The following is a 13,755-nucleotide window of genomic DNA, read 5'->3' as shown; positions in this document are numbered from 1 at the left end:
CTGGGGCCCGGGCGGCCCTGCCGGGGGCGTTGGCTCCGCACGTCGGGGGCCCGGCCGCGGCCCCCTGGCCCCACTGCCGGTGGGTCCGGTGCGCCGAGACCGCCGCCCAGGTCGCAGTGAGGGACTCGGCGGCAGCGGGGAGACGACTCCGACGTCAGCCGGGTGAGCGCTCGCTGGCAGCTCGCCGTCTCCGTCCACCCGCGGGGAAGTTGACGGCCTGGGAGAACCGGCCGGGCCTCCGATGCCACTTGGTTTAAGCGCAACTTTTAAAGGAGATGGGGACAAGTCTGTGTTGACCATTAAACCTAGAGTAGGGACCGCAGATGCCTCCTGGCCTGAGCACATCGGAGTTCAGAGCCTGTGGTTACTCCCGGGGCCCCACTGCCACGTCAGGAGCGGGCCCTGGGGCCCCCGGTTGGGGTGAGCTTGGGACGGGGAAGGGGTTCCAGCTACACACACACACAACACACACACACGCACGCACGCTGGGGAAGCTGCACTGGGGGCTCTTTAGGGCTGAGGGAGAGCGCCCCCTCAGAGCTCCGGATACAGAAACCCTCTCCAGCCTCCTGGTGGTCCTGGGCCTTTGGGGAGGGTTGCACGCTGGATGTCCGGTTACCCTGGGTCCCCTCGAAGCAGAGAAGTGAGAGGTGTCCCAGACCCGTCCCCAGAACAGAAAGTGTACACAGGACGTGGTGTCAGCGCAGGGAGGGGTTTCAGGGTGAGCGCAGACCCTCACAGGCCTGGAGATGGAAAGCGGCACAAACAAATCAGTACAGCATCGGTCAGCTTTGCTCAGAGCTGCTGGAAAAGCCGTGCTGCGGTCCGAGCTTCCCATTAAACTGACCCCAGAGTGACCTGAATGGTGGCTGCTCCGGAGCCACTAACTCTGGGGCTTTCCGCGGGCAGCCCCACTGGGAAGTAGCCGGTGGGGAGGAGGGAAGGAAGGTCTGTTCCTGAAGGCCACCCCTGCAGGACGGGTGACTGGCCACACCAGCATTTGTGTGTCAGGAAGGCTTCTGCTTGTGGTCCCTGGGAAGGCCCCAACTGGGGTGAAGGGGGAACCCAGGTGGAGCAGAAACTGGAGAACCCCAGAGAGTGCTGCTGTGCACTGGGGCTTAAAATAGGGTGGGTGGGGTCTAGTCTAGATAAATGAAAGATTCAACTGCAAAGCACTTGCTAGTTTTTGAAAATTCAAACGCAGCGAATGAGGTTGGGCGCAGGCCCGCTTCCCGGAACGTGGCACCTCAGGGCTGCAGCTGACAGGACTGCCTGGCCTGTGCCATTTCCTGGGCCCACGGCCAGGCAAACGCTGGGCCCATGTTGGGACCCCGTTCCCACGTGGAACCCAAGCAGCCTGCCTGGAGCATAAGCGGCTGCGGGGAGGCCAGAGCTGAAAGATCTGCTTGTTGACCTGAGTGCGTGCTCTCTCCTGGAACCCTAAATATACGGCTGTGATGCTTTTTTCTGCTTGCCTGCATGTTCTCACCAACATTAAAATAAAAAACGGAGTAAAATGCCCAGGTGCATCCCAACTACTGCCTTTGGAGGAGTCTGATCACCGGGGCTTGAAGGGAGCCTGCCAGGGTTTGGAGGCCTACTCTTCACTGAAGCGCACTGCCCTCCTTCAAAGCTGATGAGGGGTTTGCACTGCTGACCTCTCAGTCACTGTTAAACACGTAGCCACTAGACCCTTGTATTATTTTTTTTTTTAATAAATGCACTCCAAGCTCCCTAAACCCATGGCCACCAAGCACATTCTACATATGGAGACCATCCAGGGGGTGGAAGGCTGTAAATCTTTGCAGGATTCTGCTCCTCTTTCTCCTGCAGGACGGCTGGTGGATTCGAACCACCAACTCTTAGGTTAGCAGCTCAACGACCATATAGTCACTACCTACCAGTCACACCAGCGAGACAGAAGTCCTGAGTTCCAACCCCATTATTAACCAGTGAAGTCTGCTGCAGAAAGGGGGTGGTCAGCACACAGGGTGTGGCTGGGCGCTGGTGTTCACGAGGGCTCACCTTTACCATCACTGCTGATGTTGAGACCTGTCATCACTGCCTTGAAGGTGGCACAGTGCATGAGGTGTCGACTGCTAACTGAGAGGTTGGCTGCTCCAGAAACATGAACTGATGATGTCAGGTGGCCTCTAGTCAAGTACAACTCATAGAGACCCTGCGAACCACAGACCTGAACCCTATCCTATCCGGTGCCATCCTCACAATCGCTGGCACACCTGAACCCATTGCTGTGGTCACTGTGTCCAGCCTTCTTTTGAGGAATCTTCCCCTCCTTCATAGTCCCTCCACCTTTCCAAGCATGACGCCCTTCTCCAAGGAATAGCCTCTCCAAGCAAAATGGCCAAAGTGTGGCAGGTGAAGCTTTGTCATCCTTGCCTCCAAGCAGCATTCTGACTGCACCGTTTCCAAGAAATACCTGTTCGTGGACAGTGTCCTGTAAACACTGACTCCTCAGAGACTGATCGAGACCGATGGGTGCCCACCAAGAGAGGAGCCTGGCAGCAGTGAGTCTTGTTTGAATACAAGTCTGTGCTCATGGGAGGCCAGAACTAAAGTGTCCATCCTGTGTCCTGGGGTCTGCGGTCAGCCACTGGTCCCATCCACTTAGTGTTTTTACAGAAAGCGATTCCAGTGTCCAGAGACAGCAAGGTTCGAACCAGGCAGAGGACGTGGCATGTTTGGTGACCTCCTCCAGCACATCTGAGGGCCGGTGCTAATGTCCAGTTCCCCTCCCTGACAACCTGGGGCATGACTAGAAAGAGGGGCTCCCCCCTTGCTCCCCAGTGCCCTGGAGCTTTGAGGCCCAGTAGCCCACTGATGGATTCTCAGGGGTCCTCCACAATGGTCTCATCAGAACAGAAAGGGCCTGGAGTCCATTCACCCTCAGCTGTCCTGAGCTCCTCGCCCTGCCCAGTGCTGGCTGCAGAGATGCCATGGCCGGCTGTTCGCTGTGCACCTGGAGCTCCTGGCACTGTAACCCACGCCTGTGTTCTGCACACTCCCCTGAGGTGTTTCACGTGAAGCAAATGCTTTTGAAAATAAAAATAGAATTTAAAAAAAGGCAGAAGCTGAGACTCTGGCCTTGCACGTGAGCGAGCACACCTGAGGTTCTGCCAGAGTGCCTGCAGACGTGACCCTGGAATCCGACACACACACCCCCAGAAAACTCCTGGGCCCACTTTAAACAGGAGAGCGCTGAGGCGCGTGCGCGAGCACACACACACACACACACACACACACACACACACACACACACACACACAGTTGTCTGTTGGGGAAGCTTGGCGGGAAACCCCACTAAGACACAGGGTCTTACACACACGCACTTACTTTGGACAACTGTGACGTTGGCACATAGACACAGGGGAGCCAACATTTCACTATGGTTGTGGATGGCAGAGGAGGACTGAAAGTCTCACCACGCAGCTCACAAACCAGCACATCTCAACCTGACCGGGAGGACACTGTCCCTGCCCGGAAGTGGCCAATCTGAACACTGAGCCTGAGCTCCTGGACAAAGCTGGAATCTCACTCTCCAAGTAGACTTAGTTTATCCTTTCCTGTTTTGTGAACTCAGAGTGAGGGGCATAGCTCTTGTGTCCCAAACTATGCAGGACCTGAACCCTCACTTGGCCCATCCTGGGCTGCAGTGGCCTCTAGTGGCTGATCTGGGTCTATGCATCCACCCAGAGACACCTGTGTGCCCTCAATTTCTCAGTGTCGTTAGGGCTGCAGAGTCACCCATAGGGCCCCCAAAGCTGTGAGGTGTTCAGAACAAACATTGCCCTGGAGCAGGTGTGGGTTTGAACCTCCAACCCCTGGATGGGAAGCAGGTGAATTAACCCAAAGTGCCTTCCTCCCTCAACCAGTGTCCACCATACACCTCCAGGAGGCAAGAATGGGAAGCCCAGCATACCTGGCTTTCTCGGCTCCCCTGACCAGGACATCCCCTGCATGGACACAGTAGGAGGTCAGCTTTGCATTTCTGCAGCTCCAGCCTCACGCAGGTGGTGGCAGGTCACAGTTCACACTGCTCCTGGCACCCCTGAGATCCTCGCTGTTGGCAGAGGATGGCTCCTCACCCCCCCCCATCTTTCAAGCTGAGACTCAGAGAACACAGGATGAGGAGAAGCCTAGAACCCCCGTCATGGCCTCTCACCCCATGTCTGGTCAGCAGCCCATGGACTACCTCAGGAGAGACCCAAACTGGCAGATGGTGATGGGCCAAAGCCAGATGCAGAGCTCCAGAGCACACAGGGTCTGCTATTGGGGGAGGGTCCTGACGGACCTGGAGGTGGGAACGGAGCAACGAGGGACAGACTGAGGTGTGGAGGAGGGCGGTGCTCAGCTCGCTCTTGGTTGTGCTGTGGCTATCGAAATCAGAGCTTGGGGGCCCCTCACCCTAACCTCTTACTCGTAGGCGTGAGAAACATTACTCTCCATTTCATTGTCTCCTCCTTCCGGTACCTCCATATATTTTGGAAGTGCAATATAATTCATGTGCTATAAGATTGTCTCTTTTTACGATGTGTAATTCTATGGGGTTTCCCCGCAAGGTCACTTAGTCGTGCCGCTGCCATATTACCTAGTTCCAGGACAGTCCCATCGCTTCAAGAACCCCCGTCCTTTCAGTGGCTCCTCACCCCTTTTCCGTCTCAGCAGACTCGCCTGCTGTGAGCAGGTCGCAGAAGCATAACCGTGTGTCCTTTGGTGTCCAGTCCACTTAGCATGTATCCAAGGTTCGTCCACCACAGGGCAGTGCCAGCCACCTTGTTCTCTGAGATGCTGAGTACCACCCCTCACACCCCCGTGTGGATTGACCACATCTGGCTTTTGCATTCACCCGCTGATGGTGTTTGGGTTGTCGATGGTGAATAAGTGTCATCCCTCTGAGTTAAGGAAAGGGTAAGCGAAGGGTATAGTGTGCAGCATTGCACACAAACTTTTGTCATCTACACTTTGTTTAGGACATTGATTACAATTGACCGGTGTTGGTACTTACAATGTCCTCTAGACCCCTCACTGTGCATGCCTTTTGCTTTCCCCCTCCCCTCCCTTCGCTAATAGGCTCCTCCTCCTCTCCTCCCGTCCTGGCCAAGCCTGCGCGAATGTTCATATCCGTGTGTAAACCTTCTCCCACCCTCTCACACGATCAGCTGTGCGTTCCCTGTTCCAATACCTGATGTCCGTTCATCCCTCATTTGCTTTCTCTTTTCCTGTCCAGTTTGTTGTTGTTCTTGTTGTTGTCGTCGTTGTTATGTGCCGTCGAGTGATTTGCGACTCATAGCGATCCTATGTACAACAGCCAAACCCTGCTCTATCCTGTGCCAATCGCATTGCCTCTGACACACCCATCCCGATTACCCCAGTCACTCAATCAATCCATCTCATAGAGGGTCTTTCCCTCCTGCGCTGTCCCTCTCTCTACTCTACCCAGCATGATGTCCTTCTCTAAGGACCTGTATCTCCTTACAACATGTCCAAAGTATGTCAGACGAAGCCCCAGAATCCTTGCCTCCAAGGAGTAGCCTGGTTTAACCCTCTCTAGGATGAAACTGTTTGTTTTCTTGGCAGTCCTGGGTACATTCTCCAGCACCACAGCTCAAAGGCATCAATTCTCCTTCTAGCCTCCCTAGTCATTGTCCAACTCTCTGATGCATAACAAGTGATTGCAAAGACCATGGCCTGTATCAGGTGCACTTTAGTACAGTGTTCATATTCTAGCCTTTCTTTCACTGCTCTCACCAGCCCACACTCTCCCCATAACCATCCTATTTTCATAAGTGATCGTATGGGGTGTTTGTCTTTTGTCACCCCATTATTTCATGGGGTACGTCCTCCAGATGCATCCACATTGCGTAGGCTCACGAGTTCCTCATTGTTTTTCAAGGCTGCACAACACTCTACTCTGTGAATGGACCAGAGTTTCTCCACCCATTTGTTTGTTGATGGGCATTTGGGCTGCTTCTGTAATACTGCAGTAAATATAGGTGTGCATGCGTCTGTTTGTCATAGCTCTGATTCTTTGGCATCTATTCCCAGTGATTGTTGTTGTTGTTAAGTGCCATTGAGTCACCTGCGACTCAAAGCGACCCTATGTACAACAGCCCTAAACCCTGTTCTGTCCTGTGCCAATCTCACTGTCTCCGACACACCTACTCCGATTATCCCAGTCACTGAATCAATCCACCTCATAGAGGGTCTTCCTCTCCTGAACTGTCCTTCCACCCTCCCAAGCATGCCATCCCTCTCCAAGGACTGGTCCCTCCTTGCAACATGTCCAAAGTATGTAAGACGAAGCTTTAGAATCCTTACCTCCAAAGAGCAACCTCATTTCACCCTCTCCAGGACAAACCTGTTTGTTTTCTTAGCAATCCATGTTATAGTATATTCAATACTCTTCTCCAGCACCACAGTGATAGAATACTAAATAAAATGGTATTTCTGTTTTCAGCTTTTTACAGAAATGCCAGACTGCCTTCCTAAGTGATTGTACCATTCCCACCAAAAGAGTTCCAATCTCATCTGCATTTGTTAAACTTTGCTATTGTTGCTGGAGTGAGGTGACATTTCATTGTATAGAACCTTTTTTGAAATTGTTATTTTTGTGTTTTGGCATTGACTCCACTACCGTGGCTATCCCAAATGCCTCCCGGAGAACCCTCCTTGGGAGAAGGGAGGAGGAAGGTTTGAGCCCTACATGGGGGACGCAAGTAGCTTGCACTGTGGCTCTGGGGTTCGTTCACACCTCCCTGCAGTGCCACGGAAGAAAGGCCTGGTACACTGCCTCCTTAATGAAGACAGCCCGGAGGACCCGAGCAGCTCAGCTCGCCCTGGAACCATGCGGCACTGGAGGGCTAGTCATTAGGTGCCATCCAGTCTACTGTGACCACAGTGACCCCAAGCACAACAGATCTGACCCTTGCCCTATCCTGTGTCATCCTCACAACCTCTGCCAGGCTTGGACCCATTGTGGTGGTCACTTTGCCAATCCATCTCGTTTAGGGTCTCTCTCTCTCTGACCCTTTCCCAGAATGAGATCTTAGCCTAAAGACTGTCTCACCGTTCTGACTTCCAAAGAACACCCTGGCTTCACTGCTTCCAATTTGTTCTTTTGGCAGTCTGTGGAATATCCAATACTCTTTGTCAACACTACAAAGACTGATGAGTTCTTTGGTCTTCCTTATCCACCATCCAACCCGCATATGCATTGTAAGGAACTGAGAATGTCGTGACTGAGATCAAGCACAACTCAAGTCTTTAAACTGACATCCTTGCTCTTCAGCCCATTGGAGAAGTCCTTGACAGCCGGTTGGCCAATGCAACACATCTTCTGATGTCATGACTGCTGCTACTGTGGGTGTTGATGGTGAGTCCAAGTAAGATGACCCACAACTTGACAACTTCAGTGTTTTCTGCGTCTATCTTGATGTCGCCTACAGGTCCAGTAGTGAGAATTTTTATTTTCTTCATGTGGAGGTGAGCAAGCAGGTGATTTGCTAATGAATGATCAGTGGAGAGAGAGGAAAGAAATAGACTCTAAGGTTCCCTAAAGCCGGGTTCAGGAGGCAGGCAGGGCCCACAATGATGCAGACAGATGGGTGGGAGAAGGAAACACAAGCCTACTCTCCCTTCCCCACCTCCCATACCTTTTCTTTCCTCTGAACCACCTTGGCAATCTCCTGTGCCCACCTTCATCCTGAGTGAAGCCCATTTGACCACAGAAGACCACAGTATCTTAGACCAAACATGCAGTAGAGAAGCGGTTAGTGGAACCAATGCGTCTTTTCAGTCACCTCAAATGCAGGGTAAAACTTAACGATGCTAGGGGAGATGGAATTAGAATTGATGCCTTTAAGCTGTGTTATTGGTAAAGTTGTAACATTGTTAGGTGCAACCAAATTGAGGATGACTCATAGCAACTTAACTTCTTTTGATGCTCTGGTTCATTCAATATATTGCTGTGGTGTTAGCCTAAAATCCAAATACAAAAGTTGGCTTTTTTTTAGCCATGATACTTAGTCCTCTCTGGTCTCCAGCTACCTTAACTGTAGACACATGGTCTTCCAAATCAGCATAGTCTTGCAAATCATCAACAACTGTGAGACTAAGATAAAAGAAAGAGTGCTTCCCACATTGGGAAGCAAGATGTGAAGTAAACAAGGCTTGCGGTGGCAAGACCTGGTGAGAGCGAGACCCTAGTGGTGGAAAACTGTGGCAAAGTGTCATATGGGTCTTCTTGTATTTGTGTTGGCCACAGTTAAAGGTTTGACTGTTCTTGCCAGATGCTTGAAGGAGAAGCTGACTTATAACTGCTCTGAGGCAAACCTTGTTCGATTATTTGAATTAGATTGCTGAATGGAAACCAGGGCCTGGACTTATTGAGGAATTGTGCCTTGGAGCTGTTGGGCTAAAGCCTGGGCTTGTATGGTGAAATAGTCTTTGTCTCCTCCCCTCATTTCCTTAAAAACCCCACTGTTAGTCCAATAGCTGTGAGTCAGCAATAAATAAATTAACCTCTTGCAGCTGCTGGACTCTAGAGGCACAATGGGGCTGGGCTATGACTTTTTACCTGCTTTCCGCTCTGGGGTAGGGAGGAGCTATACTCTTACTCTCTCTCTCTGGCCCTTTCAGGGAGACACTCCTGGCCCTGTGTCCCCACGTCCATTTTCTGCTGCTCTTTAAACAATTGCCCATACTATCTTTCAGTACTGCAATATCTTTCAATTCAACAACTCACATTTGTTTTTCAGTTCTATCAGCTTGAGAAATGCAGAGTACGTTTCCCCCTTTTAATTCTCCAATTCTAGCTCTCTGCACATTCCGTTATAATACTTTGCTTTATCTTCTCAAGCCGCCCTTTGAAATCTTCCGTTCCGCTTTTTTACTTCAGTATGTTTTCCCTTCTTTTCAGCTTCTTTTTCCCCCCACATCAGATGGATAGTGTAACTATGTCCTAACAAGGTTTAAAGGGTGACACATGTCGTACAGAAGAATGAACACACAATCATCAAGCTTATGAACCAGAAAAGGATCTGTCTCGGCTTCTCGATGCTCTAGTGCAATTTTTAGAATCTCTTCTGACATCCAGTTTGGTTTTTTCTTTCTCCTCTGTCATTGTAATGATCTTTTACTTTCTTCATGGATGATATCCTTGATATCATCCCACAACTCATCTGATCTTTGATCATTGGTGTTCAATGCTTCAAACCTATTCTTAAGATGATATTTAAACTCAGATTGAATAGAGTCAAGATCATATTTTGGTTCTTGTGGAGTTATTTTCATTTTCTTCTGCCTTGATTTGAACTTGCACATGAGTAATGATGGTCTGACCCAGAGTCCACCCCCGGCCAAGTTTTGACTGTCAATACTGAGCTTATCCAACGATTCCTTCCACAGATGTAGTAAATCTGATTCCTATGCACCCACTGTCTGTTTCTTTTAAAAAGGTATTTGCAATGAATAAATCATTGATAATACAAAATTCAATCATTCTCTTTCCAGCCTCATTCCTATCACCAAGCTAAATACTAGATATAAGTCCCTTATCTGATATGTCATTACCAAATAGTTTTTCCCAGTCTGTGGCTTCCCTTTTTACCCTGTTGGAGAAGTTTTTGGATGTACATAGGGATTTAATTCTTAGAAGGTCCCATTCATCTATTTTATCCTCTCCTGGTTGTAGATTTTTCAGGATGCTTGGAAGACTGGTGATGTTGTGGACTAGGGTGTCTAGAGTTCTTCCAAGCTTTTCTTTAATGAAGTTTATAGTGCTTGGTTTTGGTCCTAGGTCCATGATCCACCTTGAGTTGGTTTTTGTGTACGGAGTGAGGTGTGGATCTTGCTTGAGTTTTCTGCATAGTTTTCCAATTTTGCCAACACCATTTGTTTAAAAGGCTGTCATTTCCTCGCTTAAATGATTTCATCTTCTTTTCAAAAATCAGTTGACCATAGGCAGATGGGCTGATTTCCGGGTTCTCAATTCTATTCCATTGATCTATGTGTCTGTCATTGTACCAGTACCACGCTGTCTTGACTACCACGACAGTGTGGTAGGATTTGAAATCAGGGAGTGAAATGCCTTCTACCTTGTTTCTCTTTTTAAGGAGTAATTTGCTTATTTGGAGCTTCTTTCCATTCCACATGAAACTGGAGATTGCCTTTTTCATTTCATTGAGGAATGGGATTGGTATTTGCATTGAGATTGCATTGAACATGTAAATTGCTTTGGTAGTATTGCCATTTTCACAATATTGAGTCTTTCTATCCATGAGCAAGGGATATTCTTCCACTTCTCAAGGTGTTTTTTGTTTCTTGTAGTAATGTTTAGTAATTTTCTTTGAATAGATCCTTTGTGCTTCTGTTTATATTTACTCCCAAGTATTTAATCTTGTGATTAGCTATTGTGAAGGGAAGGGTATGGTTTTTCTTAGCTCCAGCTCTGTATTCTCTTTGTCACTGAGAAGAAATCCAACTGATTTTTGTATGGTGATCTTGTATCCTGCCACTTTGCTGAATTGGTCAACTATGTCCAGTAGTTTTCTTGCTGAATCTTTAGGGTTTTCTAAGTATACTATCATATCATCTGCATAGAGAGATAATTTTACCTCCTCTTTGCCAGTTTGGATACTTCTTATATCCTTCTCTTGTCTTATTGCTATCGCTAAGACTTCCAATACAATATTGAATAGGAGAGGTGATAGTGGGCATCCTTGCCTAGTTCTTGTTCTTAAAGAGAATGCCTTTAACCTCTCTCCATTGAGAACAATGTAGTCTCTTGGGTTACTTTTTTCCTATGTTGAGGAAATTCCCCTCTAATCCTATTTTGTTGAGCGTTTAAAGCAGGATTGTCAAAGGCCTTTTCTGCATCAATTGATAGGATCATGTGGTTCTTGTTCTTTGCTTTGTTAATGTGATTAATTACTTTGATTGTTTTTCTTAGGCTGAACCATCCTTGCATACCTGTTATGAATCCCTCTTGGTCATGGTGAATTATTTCTTTGATGTATCGTTGGATTCTATTGGCCAGTATTTTATTCAAGATTTTTGCATCTATGTTCATAAAAGATATTGGCCTATAGTTTTCTATTTTGGTGGTATCTTTTCCTGGCTTTGGTATCAAGGATATGTTTGCTTCGTAGAATGAATCTGGAAGAATTCCATCTTTTTCTATTTCCTGAAATAGTTTATATAGAATTGGTGACAATTCTTCTCTGAATGTTTGACAATATTCACTTGTAAAACCATCTGGTCCAGGGATATTTTTGGCTGGAAGTTGTTTTATTACCTTTTCAATTTCTTCTTTCTTAATGGGTCTGTTCAGGTGTTCAGTTTCGGTTGGTATCAGTTTAGGTAGGTTGTGCATTTCTAAGTATTTGTCCATTTCCTCTAGGTTTTCATATTTGAGTATAGTTTTTCATAATATTCTGTTAGCCTTTTTATTATAGTTGATTCTGTTGTGGTGTTGCCTGTTTCATCTCTTATTTGGATTATTTGTGTCTTTTCCTTCTTTTTTTTTTTGTTAGTTTTGCTCGTGGTTTGTCGATTTTATTGACCTTTTCAATGAACCTACTCATAGTTTTGTTGATGGTTTCAATTGTTTTTCACTTATCTATTTCTTATCTTACTTCTGCTCCAATTTTTATAATTTCAGATTTTTCAGAGGGTGTCGGGTTTTCTTGCTCTTCTTTTTAAATTTGTTGGAGATGTTGGATTAGAGAGTCAAAGGTCATTTTTCCCTGCCTTTTGATGTGTGCTTACTGCTATAAATTGACCTATAACTACTGCTTTGGCTGTTTCCCAGAGGTTTTGGAAGTGTTGTTCAGTTTCCAAATGTATGGGTTTTTTTACCCTCCTTTATCCTCTTGTTATTAATTTCTAATTTTGTGGCATGGTGGTCTGAGAAGATGCTTTGTATTATTTCTATGTTTTTTAATTTATTGATGCTTGTCTTGTGACCTAAAATGTGATCTATTCTGGAGAATGTTCCATGCACATTAGAGAAAAAGGTATACTGTGTTTATTGGGGGTGCATTAGCCTATAACTGTCTATGAGATCGAGTTGGTTTAATGTGTGGTTTAATTCTTCAGTATCTTTATTGAGTTTCTTTCTGGTAGTTCTATCTTTTCTTGAGGGTGGTGTATTGAAGTCTTCAAGTACTATAGTAGTGTTGTCTATTTCCTTTTTCAGTTTTGTTACTGTGTGTTTTATATATTTTTCAGGTCTTTCATTTGGTGCATAGATATTCACTATTGTTATGTCATCTTGTTCTATTGACTCTTTAAGTATTATGTAGTGACCTTCATCGTCCTTTGTCATGGTTTTTGCATTGAAATTTATTTTATCAGGGATTAATATCACTACTCCTTCTTTTTCCTTGTTGCCATTTGCTCGGTATATTTCCCCACACACTTTTATTTTCAGTCTTTTTTTATCTTCATTTTTCAGGTATGCTTCTTGTAGACAACATATTGATGGATTTGGGTTTTTTTAATCCAATCGGCTACTCTCTTTCTCTTCAATAGTACATTTAAACCAATTCGCATTTAGTGTGATTATTGAGAGGCAAGGTTTTAGTGCTATCATTTTGTTGAGTTCTTTTTGGTGTTGTTACTAGTTACTTTGGCCCATCCTGCTTTCTGTGGTCCTTCTGTAAGAAGGACCTCTCTCAGTGTTTTCTGCAATGCTGGTCTTGTTTTTACAAACTCCCCTAGGTTCTCTCTTTCTGTGAATATCTTGATCTCTCTTTCATATTTGATGGACAGTTTCTCAGGGTACAGTATTCTTGGTTGGCAGTTGTGTTCTTTGTGTGTTCAGTATATTTCATTTCACTGTCTTCTTGCTTGCATGGTTTCTGCTGAGAAATTGGCACTTAATCTTATCTGCTCTTCCTTATAGGTCACTCTTTGTTTCTCCCTTGCTGCTTTCAGAATTCTCTCCTTATCTTTAGTTCTGGAAAATTTGACAATGATATGCCTTGGTGCTTTTCTTTTGGGGTCTATTCTATATGGTGTTCGCTCAGCTTCTTGAATATATATTCTCCCATTCTTCATTATACCTGGGAAGTTTTCTTCCAGTAATTTTTCCACAACTTTTTTGGTGCCTTTATGTGTTTCTTCCATCTGGAATTCCAATGATATGCATATTATTTTCCTTGACAGTGTCCCACACTATTTAGGTTTTTTTTCTTTTTTCCTCCTTTTTTGATTCTGCTTTTGCTCTAGAAAATCAGGGGCGACAATTCTATCTTCTGTTTCACTGGTTCTGTGTTCCATCTCTTCAACTCTGTTTATGTTCCTTCCATCATGTTGACAGCATCTGAGACATTGGACCTCGCATTTTGGATTGTGGTTTCTTGTTTTTTCCAGAGCCTCTAATGCCATGTTTGTTTTATCTGCATTATTTTGGATTTTGGTTTTTAACTCTTCCTGGTTCTTACTTGCAGTGTCCTGTAATCCTTCAAGTTTGTCTTTAACTCATTGAAAATATTCAATCATTGTTCTTTGAAATTCTGTGTCAGAAAGTTCCGTCAGACTTTCTGGCTTCAGGAAATCCATTGATATTATGTCAGTTTTGGCAGATGACATCTTGCTTTGTTCTTGTGTAGGGTGTAAGGTAGCCTGCTTCTTACATGACATTGCTGCAGTACAGTTTTTCATGCCTGAGATTATATGTTCTTGATCTGAAGTCACTGCTCTAGAAAAGGATGGGACAGCTACCCTGCCTGT

The 13,755-nt window shown here is 46.3% G+C and overlaps 1 pseudogene; it reads right to left on the bottom strand.

The window, feature by feature from the left end:
• LOC102854807 overlaps window positions 1-13,755 on the bottom strand; it is a 32,157-nt pseudogene that overhangs the window by 368 nt on the left and 18,034 nt on the right.

The sequence above is a fragment of the Elephantulus edwardii genome, unplaced genomic scaffold, assembly GCF_000299155.1.
Source record: "Elephantulus edwardii isolate Elephantulus edwardi_28Jun2011 unplaced genomic scaffold, EleEdw1.0 scaffold00064, whole genome shotgun sequence".
Classification (NCBI taxonomy): domain Eukaryota; kingdom Metazoa; phylum Chordata; class Mammalia; order Macroscelidea; family Macroscelididae; genus Elephantulus; species Elephantulus edwardii.
This window is presented reverse-complemented; position numbering and strand designations above follow the sequence as displayed.